Here is a 16,194-nt window from a genome sequence, read left to right as displayed (position 1 = left end):
TTGAAACACAAATATGCTAAAAAACAACAATTGAAACTGAACAGCCAATGAACCATCCATTCGATGTTTGTCTGTTCCTGTTCCTGTTCAAACTAATGTATGAGAACATTGTTGTGGTGGCTAATGATTCTTCTTTCTACGATTGGTTTCAAACAGTTCTGGCAAACAAATGCTGGTGTACCTTTCAGAATTGACCGTTCTATATAGCTCGGATGTAACGGTGTTGACATGTACAGTTATTCCGAGAAAACAGCCGACCATTTACTACGAAGTGCATAGATCCATGTTTCGTCGCCTGTCATGAATGTATGCGAGTGGCGCTAATGTCCAAGTATACCTCAATCTCACGGTATGTCACATGATGTTCTTGCAATATCATTTTATGCACAGCATATAGGCTTAATTCATATAAAAAATAATCATCGCACGCAAATGATTTAATTACATTTTTTGACCAAGTTGAATGTTTCAAGTATCTGTATGAACACACGTTCTGGTTTCAGATTCGACATATTGGCATCAGTGTTGCCATATCTCAAAACCATCGTATAATTTTAAAAAAAGCCTACATTTTGATTCGCGACAGAAGAATAGACAACATTGTAATGTTTTGTGGAGATTGCACTATATTTCCAGATTTGAATCTATGGATGGCCAGCCAATAAAGATCAAAAATTGCCTGCGTTTGAATGAATTGGTTGTAAGGGTGCTTTTCAATTTTCACGGTTTGAATGAAATTTCATTCCGTGTATATATGGCATGCCGAATGCCCCTATTAGCTATTTTTTCCGAGCCACGGAACACACGACTTGAGGACATCTCGTGCCTGAGTGATAAGTGACAACTCATTATTTATGATGAAAAAAATTTTATTCCAATTCTTAATTTTCATATATTTTTCATGAAAATGTGTGATGAATCTTTATAAAAACATAACATGAGAGATGTGCACTTGAATATGTTAAAATTTATATAGGTATATGTGCGTACATTATAATTGTTTCAAACTGTTGTTTCGTTGTCACATTCTTTTACTAGAATCTATTGTCTTGTACTCGAGCTCGATCATCAAATCGAAAATACATTGAACTCTACTTAATTGGGAATAACAGTCATTCACTTAGAGTTTATAAAAATCATTCTTTTCAATCTGTCCCGTGATAATCTTTTAGTGTTGTATTCTATACATTACAATTCCATTCGATAACGAGATCTTGTCATGAACATAAACAGTTATTATATCAATAATAATAATATTGTTACCTACAATACAATTTTGCCGTGATAACGATCCATTATTTTCAAACTGTCGAACCATTTTCTTATAGACATAACAGTTGGTGGTCTTTTATGAAACTTTCTAAGGACCTTTAACTTGTTTATACATCAGATTTAGTTATAGGAAGGTTAAGGATAAACATTTTGTATCAGGAAAAAGCATTGTGAAATAATTTGGATATAAGTAGTACATTTGGGTTGGAAATTGTATGGGATTTATTGAGAAATATTTCTACAGTGTGGGCACAAAAAATAGTTCAGCCCGATATTTGGCATTAATCATTAGATGTATATTCTAAGGTAGACATATTTTTAACACAAAGATAGATGTGATTTGTCCTCCTCTTCATACCAATTCTTAAACCCTTCTTTCTAAATATTGGTTTCCTCGTTACTTTTATTAACCCGGGAAATCTCACTAGAATTTCCGTCACTCCAGAACTAGCAAGTGAGAATTTTTCTCACGGTGCCTTATTTAAATAATTTTACCGTAAATTGATGTACTTGAACATTTTATTTCATTTTGTGATGTTTATCAATAAAAAGAATGTGATATAGTTCATATCATAACTAAATTTCTTAACCCAAATGTATAAATTGTTTAAATATAGTTGAAAAGCTACAAAAAACATAAATATCAAATCTTAACACTTATCTTTTCTACAAAAAGTAATGAATGTTCAAAAAAATTTTTTTCTACTAGAGAAAGCTTGCTATTCAATATCAGCACAATTTTCGCAACTGTATACAGTGTGGTACTGACAAATGGGTGTGTTTTGCAATTACCACAAACAAAAAGCACAGAATTTGTCTCCAACCTTGTTTCTTCAGTAATCGTTTCAAGACCTGCAATTCTTTTCATAGCACTACGATTTTGAGATTTCATATTAAATACATCCGATCTGGTAATATGGTGCGATTACATCAAACTCAGTGCCAGTTCTTTCGAAAAACCGTCCCTCAAATTGCAGTATATGCTTTATAAATGATATGGCTGTAGAAGCCACTTGTATTCATCATTCCGAAAAATTGGTCATTGGCCAACTTCAAGACACCCTAGCCACTAAGTGACAGGCTCTCATTTCATCCACAATATCGACACTCCCTTTTGTCAAGTTGTACAATCTTATTACTTCGTGCTTGGCTGAAGCTCCGGTGCTCTCATCTATATTGTCATTGAAACAAATTTTTAGCGTTACAGACCTTGAAGGGGAAAACTATGCAATGAAATAAACTTTGACTTTATTGGCAATATTTACTATTGAAGACCTCCCTGGAATAACGGTGTAAGCAACAGATTTACCTTTATTTAGAACACGTTTTTCCAATTTTTTTTGTAAGAACTGCAACTTCGTAAGTTCGTTAATTATTTATTAAAATTAAGTATGAAACTTGTTGGATCAAACAGAGAAAAACACATATGTTTCCGAAATAAAGTGCTTTATTAGTTCATTATGCAAAAAGGAAAAGATATTGTATAAAATCTTTGTAAGTGACAAACTTATTGTTAAATACATATTTAAATGTTGAACCTAACAGGAAATCCTAAATTTATAAGATAATTATAAATGTAAGATCGAATTAAAATATTAATAATAGTTCTTCACTTGGCAAAGCTAGAAAAAAATTCCACATCACATTCAACGTTTTCCTGCAAAGGTCCTGGTTTCCCAGGTTTTTCTAGTCCTTTTCTCGTCACATAACTTTTTCCTGCTTGTCTTAACCTTTTCTCTGCGACTCTCTCCTATATTCGGACCAGTGAAGCTTTTCCGGATTTCCCCATTTTAATAGGTTTAGATGAATTTTCCGTACTTGCAGACCGCGAGATTTTCAGCTTTTGACTGCTGCAATCGACTTAAATAGACCCATAAACGCATTTTAATGGATTTCAGAGATTATCAATGAAATAATCCTTCCATTCTGTGACATTAGTTGTTCCTTTTTTGCCCTTATTTAGCTATTTTGAACCGGTGGCAAATATCAAATGCGTCGTTCATTCCTAAATGATCCAGACGTTATTCCACTCATGAGCAAACTTGCTAACACGTCCCACCACTGTTAAATTGTTGTCAAACGATAGTAAATTACCAACCACGTGCTCAGGTCAAATTGAATGGTGTTCTACCGAAATCGCCGATATGCCAAAACTGTCGATGACAATGTTTTCCAGGGAGATCTTCAATAATTATAAGCTAAACAATATGCTCTGACTTGTCATAGTTTTAATTTTATTTTTTTCACTCACGATATTTATTACTTCTAGTAGGTTGAACAGCATTTGATATACAAAATATGGTTTTTATACAAAAACTGATCTTCTTTCAAGATTGTTTATAATTACGGAGAAAATTAATTTATTCATTACTTCAAGATTCCTGCACACTGTATGTGTGTTATCATTATTTTTACTTAATCATTTATTCACATTTTCCTCATTAGTCTAAAGTGGCTTTTCGCGTTCGCCGTCAATGTTTAGATTTGTGATGGTTGAACAATGCCCCGTACGTCAAAATTACTTAATGACCTGGATGAGAACAAAAGGAATATTGATTGAAAGCGAAGATATAATCTTGGTTTGGCCTAAGTTAAATTAATGAGAACCTAAATATATGTTCTACTGATCTAGAAATCGCAATATTTTTTCTCTTGTGTGCATTTTTGTGATTACATTTCGTTTGTTACTTAAAGCGGTTAGGAATTATGCAGATTTTATAGTTATTTATAGTTAATTCCAAACCTTGCTTTATTCTCAAAAAATTGTTACAATTTGTAGACAAAAGCTTGTAAAAACTGGAAAACATACATAAAAATAACTAAATAAAGTTACAAATAAAATAAAATTTCCATCTACAGAATAAAACCACAATGAGTAACAAAATTACGGGTAAAAGTAATTAGTAAATAAGTCCATAGCAAAAATAAAAGCAGTATGCAGCATGTCTGAAATTAAATATTATTATTAGAAGTCGTTTGCAGAGTAGAAGGCACTTTCCAGTAAATATGCCTTCAAATTATTGCGGAATTCGGAAGAAGATGATATCGATTTGACTTCAATTGGCAAGTGATTGTGCATTTTCTTTGCATTGTAAAATATTGACTCCTTAACTAATTCTGAACGTGGTAAAGGTCGGGCTCCGTGTTCCTAAGTCCCTGCAGTGAGCCCTGCTGTTAAGTCCGAGTAAATATCTAACAGCTCTCTTTTGTAGTTTGAAGATTCGCTCAAGTTGAATCGTACCACACGTACCCCAAAGGGGAAGGGCATATCTGAGATGCGGCTCAATAAGGAGGTGAATAAAATCAGTTCTTTGGAAATTGATCTCAGCGCAAAGCAGGAGGACCTCAATTTTTTAGATAAGGTGGTAATATGTATGTAACTCCAATTTCAAGGAATTATACAGATTCAATAAAGTCAATGGTGGTGACTGCAATGTATTTTTATATAATAAAACTTTGGTTTTAGAAATGTTGAGACAGAGAAGATTATAATTACACCACGATTTAATGGTGATTAGGTCACTAGATATGGTTCTATGAAGTGGCTTGAGATCAGGGTTGCTCCAAGAGAAACTAGTGTCGTCTACAAATATACATATTTTACCACTGATGTCTAGATGAAAGATGTCGTTTATAAACAGAAGAAACAAAATAGGGCCTATTGAGACTGCTGGTAAAGTATGAATTGAACCATGCGAGAGGTGCTCTCCTGAAACCGTAGTTCTGCAATTTGTTAATTAAAATGTAATGAATAACACAAACGAAAGCATTAGAAAATCACAAAAAGGTGTTGCAGTAGAGTGATGGCTGTTTAGGCTAGAATACGCATTATTAAGGAGGAAGAATATATTATCATTTGTGCATTTTTTACTCAAAATTCTTTCATAAGATCTGCTATTTTCATTGTGATTTTTACAATAGTAGGATTCATGTATTAAACGACTAATTTCACATAAACCCTATCATTTTTCACACCATTCTTTCAGAACAATCACAGACCTGCTGCCTCTTTTGTGATGAAAATTTATCTGCAAATCCGAAAAATATCGGATTTCATCGAATAATTGGAAATTGAATAGTTTGACGTATATTCAATTATATCTGATTCTTCTAAAAAGTTTTTAATGGCTCCTTCAGGTATGCTGTTGGCATTTGAAAATGATGAAAATATATTTTCTCTACCGTGATGAGAAACATTCCAATACCGAAGGCATGTATTTTTCTCGTAACACACTCATGCAAAGTGGAAAACTCTCCAGGCTGTATACAATTGAAGGTTTAGTGCATTCCACAATATCAAAAACATATTGTGACAATCCACTGCCGCTTCTGGTTGAATTCTTAGAAATTGTAGACTACCGTGAAATCAACTTCGAAAAAAAAAAAAAGAATAAAACTCGAAACAGCTACTATTGCAGTACAGAGTCGTCATTTGAATAAATATTCATGAAAAATCAGGTTTATTGAATACATCGAATAAAAACTTAAAATGTAGCATAAAAAACATCATAACGAGCAGGTTTCTTTCTAATGGCTGGGCTTTGGCCTTCTATATGTCAGAAATGGTGTCAAAATATTTCTTTTCCAGTACATCTCTCATTTGTTGCATGGTGCTATTTATGGTAAGACAGGTGGATATGAAAAATAGGAAGAGTCCTAGCAAACAAAAATTCGAGAATCAAAAGCGAAGAAGACAATAACCATGGCCGTGATTTTAACATTCGATTGACGGCTCTTTTTGATTCTAGGTCAGTCCCATAGACCCCACTTCTTCTTCCAGTGAGAATTTTGGCAAATAATTCCATGTAAATTGATTTCCATGGAAATTGAAACATTATAATTATCTGTTCACTCATCAGTCAAAAGTCTTAGGAAAAATTTCTTACTTATTCGTCTAATTTGCAAATCAAGAGCTGAAATGTTTTAGCAGAACAAACGAGTCGAAATAGTTTCAAAGTTACCACTAATTAGATGTAGGTGTTTAATGTTATCAATTTTGACCTTACAAGAAAAAACCAACATTTTCACGTATTTTAAAACAGATCCTTCTTCAAAATAGGCTTTTTTCGAGACCATACAAGCAAACCAACACATAATGCAATTTTCAAAACACTTGTTGTAAACCTTGATTAGGTTCTTGCAGTATCTTGAGATACATTGAATTTCGACCGACTTTGACGTGTTTTTTTCGACTTCGGACCATTTTTAAGTGCCATTCACTAAATTCGGCTACGTCGATATTGTAAAACATCTATTTCGCAACCTCTGCTCGACGTTGTTTTTGCAAAAATTCGTTTTGGTATGAGCCTAGCATTGAGATTCAAAGCGAAAACATTAACCACCTTATGTTGGGTATATCCATGTTGAGAGCCTCTGCTATCTTCTAGTTATAGACATACCGATTTTTTAGCAAACAGAAAATAGACGACGACTTCATTGAACACTTTGTGCCATTCAAATACTTGCCTTATTTTTCCATAGTCGATATCGCTAGATAAACTTTTGGCATTGCTAACAAACTGTTTGCAAAGTTTGAATGTATCAGTATGGTCAAATTTCAGTATACCAAGTAAAAAGCAATCAAGCCTTATCACTATGTCAAGTTAAATCCATTCAGAAGGTGAAAGAAACATTGACAGAATATTCCTTATCAAAATAATATCGTTATGAGAGCATTTGAGAAGATTTTGTTCTTTACGAATTACACACCCGACTAAATTATTGTCTAAAAAATGAGGAAAGTGTTTGTTATAAATTGATTTTCTATTTACTTTCTAAGTATTAGTAATTGCTACTTTAACTAGCTTTCGTAGCCGTTCTTTACTATTATCAGACCAAGCTTTTTGACGAGTGCGAGAAAAATGTATGTCAATATAGATAAGGGGTCGACTTTTAGATAGTATTGCTTTATCCCTATTTGAAACATCACCCTCAATTCTCTCATGTTATATCGCTCAATCAGTTTTTTCCGGTTAGTTTTTAATTCATGCCAGCAAAAACCTATATCACGTATAACTCGACGTCGACCCCAAGACCCCGAAATCACACCAAGATACCGATATAAAAGTAACGCTATAATCAAATAACTCAATTCACAAACTTATTTTTAAAAACAATTTATTGAACAATTTTGAGAATTTGATAGATATATAAAGTTACTTTTGGTTTTAATAATCTGACTAGCGTACTCGACGAATATAAAACTATTAAGAGCTTAGTATCAGTGTATACAAACTCCCACAAATACTGAATCCTATCGTATAAAATAATAATTATAAGTTATTATAAAATTAGTGAATCAGTAAATAAGAATCAATAGTTGAAGAAAATCGTTAATGGGGTTCAATTTGACACTCTATAAACCTGATGTAAATATGAAATATAAAAAATTTATTGGTGATGATGAATTTAAGGAGGTAAGAGTTCATAGTTATAAATAAGTAATTGATAATGGTGCGCCACTGTGATAAGTGACACTTTAAATCACTTAACTCCTCCCTTCATAAGTTCAGAAAATCTGGGTTCCCAGTTTTTCTGAGTTCTTTTTTGTATTATTAGGATATACAGGCCATTTTTATATTTCTTCCATGTTGCGAAGCTTCCTGCCAATGGGATGTAGTTCTGATTTCAGGTAAACAGTTGAAACTGACGATTCTTACAGGTTTCAGGAACGGTTTCTCTTTTACAAGTACTGGTACTTGTCTTTTGGGATATTACTCACTTTGGGCCAATTAAATATTACAGTTCACAAATTTTGTTTCTAAAAGCAATTTATTAAATAAATTGAGAATTTAATTGATGAATAAAATAACTAGATTTTTATAATCTGTCTACCGTACTCGACGAATATCAAACTATTAAAAACCCAATATCATTTATAAACTGCCTTAAATACTAAATCTTATCGTATATAATGTATATAATTATAAAATTAGTAGATTAGGATATTTATACTACTCATCTGCCATTTTCCACGTGGAGCAAATACATATTAACCACATTGTAAACAACCTAAAAAAAGAGATTTATGTAAAAATGCCAACTTTTTGTGCAGTCGTGGATTGCTCTAAAAAGGCTAATAAGGAGTAAGTTCGTTTTTTTTTTGGGTTCTCAAAAGCTCACAAAATGGGGAAAAAATGATGGCATTAGCCAAGAACGACGTGAATGTTGGATACGAGTGTTGAAGAAGGATGAATTTTTAGCGATTCCTTTTTAAATAATGAGAAAATTTATGAAACTTACTTTGTATCAGGTGAACATATTTATACAAATAATGATTTTCTTATAAAGTTTAGTGATTTGGTACTTTAAAAAGTGTTTAAAGATTACACAGAAGACTGTTCTTAAGTGGATGGAATAATAGTATATTTTCTGGTTTAAAGGCACTTTATGCCAGATTGATGGTTCTGTATATTTGTAAACTAAGCAAAACTTTTTTCTAATGAAGATATATTTTATTCAGTTTACTTAAAATAGACATCTCGCTAACTCATACCTTGAGATGAATAGATTTTTCATTTCCTTCAGGTGAACCAGCCAAACTTGAAGACAAGTATAACCCTGATTAGGCGGCTTCTTTAAATATGGGGTATATCACTACAAAAAGTCAAAGTAGTTGTTTTCCATGCTCTGGGCAAACACATCTTTCTCAAATCCAACTTAATACTATTTGTAAGCTTGTAATGACTTTTAAGCCTTTAATTGGTCACCAGTGTAATAGCTGTGACTAAAAATTGAATAGTTCAACAAGTCCAGTATGCCTACATTTGATAAAAAGCACGTTTTTTGATAAATCACTAATACTATACGAATCTATATTGATAATTATCTTTATTTTTTCGCCATACCGCGATTTGTCGACTCCTTTAAGGGTATGGTAATAGTCACTTAAAGCCATAACGCGGTAATTTCTAAAATAAAACGCACTCAACACTATATATTAGGACAATAACGTGACCTGAAATAACCTTAAAATCTGACATAAATATGGAATTTGAACAATTTATTGGTGGTGACGAATGTTAGAGTTCAAAGTCATAAATAAGTTATTGTTAATGGTGCGCCACTTTGAATCACCTAAGTCTATCATCAATACCTACATTTTTTGACTTGTTACATTTATTTTGTTTGTCATTTAATTATGCAACTTCACGTTTTACAATACTTTTACCTTGTTTAATATTTGTAACTATGCCTAACGCCAACCCCTTCCCTGTTTTTTCTAAATAAATCCATGACTGTTCGTTTGAACGATAATGATTAATAAGCGATAGGAATTCCATATTAAAATTTTTTTATTTGAGTTTGATTTGATAAAAAATGTTAACTTATTACTCTGTTAACGATTTATTGCTGTTACAATTGTCTGCACTCATGACGAATGCTCAAAGACAAAATGAAATTAGATTAGGTGTATGCGATGTACAAGCGTAAATAATTGCTGTTATAAAAATTAAATTTTCCATATTTTTTATCACACCTCATATGTGTAATCTGGAATGTGCTTTGAATAAATTCGCTTTTTAAATTATTTTTTGCGAGATTCTACTTCCATGAGTTCTTTTGAAGCAGACCATTTTATATATATTAACTGACTACATGAGCTATGCTACATTCTTTGATCTCAATCTTCAATTGCTTATATAAAATTTGTTTGTAAAATTAAAAATCAATCTATACTTTAGGGAGTGAATTTTCATTCATATCTTCTTGAATATTTTTTCATTGCACACTAATTTAGGACTTGAAATATTTAATACCTATTCAAACTTTTACTGTGTATTTCTATTTTTTAAGTGTATTCGGGTAATCAGTCTGAAGTTTAATGCAGTGTCTTTCAAAATTAATGACCTCAAATAATTATTGTAATAAAGCAACCTAGACTGACCCCATTTTGTGATTAAGATAATAAATAAACCGATTTATGTCTTCTAAGGGTTGAGGTAAAAATTAACTGATATTACTACGATATAATTATATTAATGACAACCTTTATTCACGAAACAACAAAAAAGTGTCTTAAAGATAACTGATATACGAAGTTTGTCCCAAAAGTATTGAACCTTCCTCCATAACTTTGCATTTCCATTGGCGTTTCCGCTTCCGGAGCTACTTTGGGACCGTGCGGAGGAAGATTGTAGGTCTAAGTGATTTGTAAAATATAGCTATAATTCTTGATACAATTCCTTTGATCTGATATTTCTGTTATTTTTTAGTACCGTTTTGGAATTAAAAAAAGAAGTGCAAAGATATCGTAATAATTTTATTTCTACATGAAAGCTTGTACCTTAATCCACTTTCCTATATAATTTCCGTGAATATTGAGGCACTTATCATAACGTAGCACCAGTTTTTGAATATACTCCTCATAAAATTCTGCCGCCTGACTTGTTAACAACTGTATCACAACTGTTTTGACAATGTTTCACAATAAGACGCTGCATAGATTGTCTCATTACGAGGCCGAAACACCACTACCAATACTCCTTTTCTGTCCCAAAAAACTGTGCACATGATTTTCCGGGCAGAAATTGTTTGCTTAAACTCCATCATTCGATTTTGGTGTGACGTATTTCGTCACCAGTAACAATTTGGTCTAAAAAATCTTCACCTTCATTGTGGTACTGCTCAAGGAAAGTCAATGCACTGCCTAAACCTTGGGTTTTGTGCAAATCCGTCAACATTTTTGGAACTCAACGTGAACGCAATTTCCGGTATTTCAAGTTCTCGGTCACAATGCGATACAAAACACTACGAGAATATTGAGGAAAGTAGTCGCACAATTTGTAAAGCGTCTGTTTTCTCTCACCTTTTCGTTCACTTTCTGCACCAAATCTTCATTAACGACCAAAGGGCGCCCACTCTGTTCTTAATCATGCACATTTGTGCGGCCATCTTTAAATGCTCTCACCCATTTCCATACAATTTTCTTACTCATAATGTGTTTTCACAATGAAGAATCAGACTGTAATGGCGCCAGTTCGTAGACAAGAGATGTAGGTAACCAGCGCGCATGTGCGGAACGCCGACCTTGGGATTGCGGCGGCGGAATCGTAAAACGGTACTTACTTAAAAAATATGTATTGTATCTTATGGTTCGCTTTCTTCATTTTTCGATAAACTTTTTATAACTTTCAGCTTTTTCTGTAATTCTGGTCCATTCTCTCTTGTTGGTGATCTTGTGTGTTACGTCTCAATTTTTTAAAATCTAGCTTCCATTCATCGCTGTATCTATACGTATCCATATTATTTTCACCTCGAAGATTTTCTAAATTTAACTGTGTCTTGTTCCTTCTATACTCATTATCTATTTCTTTGGCCCCAATATTTTTTAGTAGCTTTTTTCGAATATGCTAAAGTTTTCTTTTTCTTTTTCTCTCTGCTTCGTAGGTGACAACAGTTGTAATAGCTATTTTGTATATTTTTAGCTTGGTACATAAATCGTTGATTATATTAGCAAGATGCTTTAGTTACAGAATTTTTGTGTGGTCTTTTATTTCTTCTGATGTTTTATTCACAATTATGCCTACTTGAATCTATTTACTTTGACAAAGCTGTACTCTTTATTATATTTTTATAGTGGTTCAAATCATTTTACTTTTTGTACTTATCATGCAGTTGGTCTTTATCAAGGAATATATATATATATATATATATATATATATATATATATATATATATATATATATATATATATATATATATATCATCTAATCATGATAAAGTAATGAGAAAAAAGAAATATATATTTCCAAAACCATTACAAAATATAATTAGAATTAAGAATTAGGAAACATATGACGTAAAAATGCCATCTGGAAATTGTATTATGATTTCACTTAATCAAACAATTGATTTAAAGAACAAGGTTTACAAATAATGTCATCGATAACGATAGAATATCTTAATACGAAACATTTGGGGATTTTTCAAGCAAATATTTATTCAGTACAACGTAGATTTGATATAAAACAAAAGACTACGCCTGAAGTCAATTGAAAAATCTTTTGATCTGATTTTATTTTATGAGTTCACTTGACACAAAATCACGACCACCCTAGAGCATAACTTCCAGTCGATATTAGAATATGATGATGTACGGCAGATTTTCCTAGAAATAATTGAATATTAGTGGTTTTATTATGCTTATATAAACATGTTTTTTTAAGTGAAACTCAGAATAATTAACTGCTTTGTTCAGGTAAAAACTTGTGAAAAAAACAGTAACGCAATAAAAAACTATGAACGAAAGGTCGAAATTTTACTCAAAATAATCAAAAGTATTTTAACCTTACGTAACTAACATGTTCAATTGTAAAATACAAGCTAACATCAGCCTCCGAGACCTTTAGATGAAAACTTAAGATATAAACGAAAAATTTATTATTATTGCAGTAGAAACCAAATAACCTTATAAAGGCACAAACTATAACAATCCTAATTATTGTTGAAATTAGTCCATGATTTCAATACATTCTTTGCATGCTAGCGTTACTTGTTCCAAACACATAAATTTTTTGTATTTACAGCACTTGTATTTGGTCTTAGTGCTCTTCTTACTTCAACAATAATAACATCGGCCGTATATAGAATCTGGTGGAGCCTCATTTGCGGTGTCACAAAGTTTGTAGATTTTCCCAATTCTCATCTTTATGATTTTTGATCTATGATCAAAAATGAGGACAATAATTTGATTCTTATTTTTTGTCGTTAAGAGAAATGTCAAGTACTCAAATTAACGGTGTGATTATTATGAAAATACATTGGAATGTGGTAATTTTCACTGGCAGAAGCAATATAACTTATTCATAAATACGTCTGATCAATAAATCATTGTATCCTTGAAAAATCATTATAAGATGAATTATTCAAGTATTATAAAATTATAGTGGAAATCGTAATTTTTTCTGTTGTCGCTACACTCTATATCAGGACATATTTAATGTCTTTTCTATTATCGAGAGATATTATGTCATTCAGTAACGTGGTCTGCGAATGGAATAAATGCTTACTTTTAATTTATTTATCTAATTTATGCAAACAGTCAAACATGACTGACATAAGTTTACAAATGATTTTGTTAAAACTCTGTTGCTTACTCGGTGTTTACAAGACGTCAAGGAACCTTCTTTTTCTAGTACCAGTTGAAAGCAATTCAATGGCGACTTCTCCCACGTTGTACCTTCTACATTTAGACTGAAGAATATTCAGAGCGATTGGTCACAGTTAATACACACGTTGAAATTGCCAAAAATTGCACTTTCTCTTACAAAGTGTACGTTTTGACGACAAAGACAACAGAATTGAGAGGAGAGTCATTGATAAACTTGCTCCTATTAGGCAAATATTTGAGTTTTTTATTGTAAATTGTCAGAAAAACTATTAATGAAATTTTACCGGCATTCCGAGGCAAATGTCCATTTCGACAATATATAACTACTAAGTTTGGCATAAAGATCTTATCCGTAGTGGATGGAAGAACTTACTACACTTACAACTTGGAAATATAAGTGGGGAGGTAGCCTGATGGCCCTTACCAAATTGATAATAGTGCTAGTTCAACAGTGAAAAGACTGTGTGCACCAATTTTTGATTCTGGGAGGAATGTCACCGGAGATAACCGGTTTAATAACCGACCTCCAAAAAAATCACAGATTTAGTTATGTCAGAACCATCAGAAAAAAAAACAAACGACAGCTTCCACCGAGCTTTGTGGCAGTACTTGGTCGAAATGAATATACATCAAAATTCGCTTTTCAAGAAATTTTGACATTTGTTTCCATTCCAAAAAAGAATAGGAATGTTATTCTACTTTCCAGTATGCATCACGACTCGGACATAGGACCCGGCAACAGGTATAAAGAGAAAGCCAGATATCGTAACATTCTACAACCAAACGAAATTGGGAGTTGATGTCGTCGATAAATTTTGTGCTACTTACGAAGTCTATAGGAATACCAACCATTGGCCTATGCACAGTATTTTATATATTGTTAAACTTAGCTGGTATCAATGTTCACATTGTTTACAAGGGAAATAAAATCGATGGATTGTACAAAAGGAGAAGAAAAATACAATACTGCGGGTACTAATAAAAGTGTCCTGCAGGCTACCATAACAAAGTCTGAACCAGAGAAGTCAGGATATTCATGGAAGCGATGCTACATTAGCGAAAGGAAAAAAAACGCGCCTAACACAATGTTAAAAATAAAGTAGTATCGATAATGAGTATTGGGAAAAATGAATTATAAAATAATAATTTACGTAATATCAATCTAAATACGGTGCTGAGACGATTAATCTACGACATAATCGGATGAAAACAATAATTGACATTATAAATAACTTATGCGATATTCATTCTTTAAACTACGTTCAAACAACAGTTTTTCGTCGTTAGTTTTGGATGTTAACTCTTCGCAATTGAATAAAGTTTGAATGCATCATGACATATTTTTTAAATAATCCAGCATGTATCCAATTTGTATCACTATATTGGAACAATCAGGAACAAGTTCTAGTATTTGCTGAAACTATTCCTCAAAAAAAAACATCATCGGTTAAATAATAGTCACCTATAAGTTGTGAAACAAATTAGAATTCCTGCTTAAAAAAAATCCTATATATATACATAAAACATTCCCAATATGCAAAGAATATACGGTATATCATATATATTCCAGGTAAATTCCAGGAAATTTGAGTAAAAGGTACGTTTTTTCAGATTGGTACCTGTGTTATATCTAAATAAACATTTTTGATCCATTCATGTATATCTATAGTGAATGTTTTTCTGAGTATATATTTGTTTTATTTCTTAATACCCTATGAATATTCATAGTATGTACTGGTTATGTGAGTAGAAAGTATATTATTTCAAGTATATACATCTTTTCAACATACAATATACATAATTATTTGAAGCATTTATTTGTGTATCTATAATATAATAATAAATGTGTAGGAAATTAATGCTGGTCATATACAGTCGTTTTATGCATGAAATATTCATCATTTGTATATGTCGTAGGTCAATAGACAAGTTGGGATTTTAGCTAATATCCCAGGATAATAGGCAGTTGACTGACGGCATGCCACGCATGCCTATTCTCCCGAGTTATTAGCTAAATGCCGGACAATAGATTATTCGTTTTTATTATTTATTTTTTGCATGTCAATCAATCATTTAGTGCAACCCGTCGAGGCTTGGTGACATTATGATTTACATTTTATTTTTAAAACAAGAACACCGGTTTGTTCCACATCGTTTACCTAACCTAACCTAACCTTTTTTTTGGTGTGGGTGGGAAAATCCTCGAAAGACACCTTCGAAGGTGTCCCAGGTGTGCTGGATTCGTCCGCTAACCGGACGCCTACCAGCTAAAAACTCACCCTCTTCTCCAACGACGCGTGCGGTACCGCTCTTAGCGAGTATCGCACGCGCCGGCTGTGTCTTCTTTCTCCTTGTTCCCAACTTCGATTTCGCACACCTGTGGACAAGGAGTTTATGTTAATCTGGAGATCTACGAGATTATTTTGAGATAATGGGAGATTCAGACTAAAATTCCTACCCTATTTGCGTAATAATAAATAAATAAGAAACGTAAACAGTTGAAAAACCCACATCTATTGTATAAATAAAATTCTTAAGAACTACTGTATAGATAAAAACCCTAAAACTACTGTATAAATAAAATCCCTAAGCCTAATTGTGTAAATAAAAATATAAAAATAAAAAAGGGAAAAAATTCCTAAACCTAATTGTCCTAATTGTATATATAAAAAGCCTGACCCAACCTAACCTAAGCTAACCTAAACAATCTGAGCATGAGCTTCTAAGATTTTCTCATAATAATCTTCCACAGGTACACAGAAAATAACAGCATCTGTGTGTTTTTTTCTTTTTACGATTACGTGACATTC

General features: G+C 32.3%; 1 protein-coding gene and 1 long non-coding RNA gene across 2 annotated transcripts in view; one reads left to right on the top strand and one right to left on the bottom strand.

Annotated features, from left to right (window-relative positions):
• Positions 1–16,194, top strand: part of LOC130890732 (5-hydroxytryptamine receptor 2C-like) — a 397,879-nt gene that overhangs the window by 178,376 nt on the left and 203,309 nt on the right. The gene's annotated exons all lie outside the window — the stretch shown is intronic.
• LOC130890733 (uncharacterized) overlaps positions 13,795–16,194 on the bottom strand; it is a 76,460-nt gene continuing 74,060 nt past the window's right edge. The window contains exon 2 of the long non-coding RNA XR_009058784.1: positions 13,795–15,761. This is a non-coding gene — a long non-coding RNA (uncharacterized LOC130890733). The remainder of the gene's footprint in view (positions 15,762–16,194) is intronic.

This window comes from Diorhabda carinulata, chromosome 2 (genome assembly GCF_026250575.1).
Source record: "Diorhabda carinulata isolate Delta chromosome 2, icDioCari1.1, whole genome shotgun sequence".
In the NCBI taxonomy this organism is placed as follows: domain Eukaryota; kingdom Metazoa; phylum Arthropoda; class Insecta; order Coleoptera; family Chrysomelidae; genus Diorhabda; species Diorhabda carinulata.
This window is presented reverse-complemented; position numbering and strand designations above follow the sequence as displayed.